The sequence below is a fragment of the Pinus tabuliformis genome, chromosome 4_2 (genome assembly GCF_031772625.1).
Source record: "Pinus tabuliformis cultivar Carrire ecotype Pingquan chromosome 4_2, CPIR1, whole genome shotgun sequence".
In the NCBI taxonomy this organism is placed as follows: domain Eukaryota; kingdom Viridiplantae; phylum Streptophyta; class Pinopsida; order Pinales; family Pinaceae; genus Pinus; species Pinus tabuliformis.
In genome coordinates this window covers 449,976,159-449,977,347 of record NC_142304.1, presented here as the reverse complement: position 1 = coordinate 449,977,347, position 1,189 = coordinate 449,976,159, and positions in this window count along the sequence as shown.

The following is a 1,189-nucleotide window of genomic DNA, read 5'->3' as shown; positions in this document are numbered from 1 at the left end:
TATGATGGGCCAAGGAAGCCTCAGCCAAGATTCGAAGCTGATATTTCTCTTTTTCCTCTTTTTTCTTTCTTGTTTCTTTCCTCAATTTCGCCTTCAAGCTCCTTATCCGGGCCCTTGCACTCATGTTTCATGTCCTGTAACGGTAAGCCATATGTCTCAGTAAGGCAAGGTCCTGATCGGCCTTGTCCAGTAGCCTCTCCAAGTGCATGTTGACCCTCTCAAGGTTGGCCTCCCGATCGTCATTGATTTCTTGCTCCAAAGATGTGAGTTCAACCCTTCTTCTTTGAGCAGCTTGGCGATGCTCACGAATGTTTTGCAGCTCCATAATCGCCTGCTGATCCTCAAGCTGCTTGTTTCTCTGCTCCAACTACTTCATGTTCGACTTGACCCTCTCCATGTCAAGGGATAAGGACTCAATCACTGATTGCTACTCCTGGATGATCTTTGTAAGCTCTGCATTTGTTGGTTGTGCATTTGTCTCATCATCATGGAGGAGAACGAATTTGGTCTCTCATTCACCTGATGGCCCTTCCTCCTGTACTGGCTCCTTACCCTTGCCCTACTCCTGTGATGCTGATGTCGGAAGCGAGGACCCTTCCACCCCGGGTGGAGATAACACTCGCTTTGCTGCTGCAAAAAAAGGTCTACTGCCTTTCTGATAGGTGATGTATACTGGCATAGTAGCAGTCTCATGGTGCTCATACTGATGAAATGGGCCAACTATCTCATGCTCTGCCTCTGATACTACCTGTGGAGCACTGGAGAAGTCACGGGAGATGAAATCCTCCCAAGCAATACCCTGCAATCCCAACTGATGGTCCACCAAAATCTGGATAAGGGCAAAGTGATAAACACTGTTGAGCTGCAGTCGAGGGGTCTTGTGCTGCATGAAATTTTTCATCCTTTCTAGGTTCCTGCAGATGAAAAATGGGAGGTTCATCATTCTCACCCTGGTAAAGTGCATGAGAAACCTGATGTGATAGGCATAAAGGCGAGAAAACCTCCCCTCACAACTGAGGTATCTCTTGATCAGTTTTATGAGCGGAGCATACTCATCTCTCAAAAATCTGAACGGGAAAACTCTCGCGAGCTGACTCAAACAACTAGCCTTAATGTAAGGCTCATAACGATGCCTCTCCACCTTCTTCTTCTTATTCCATTGCTCTCCAATGTTTGATATGCTTGTTGC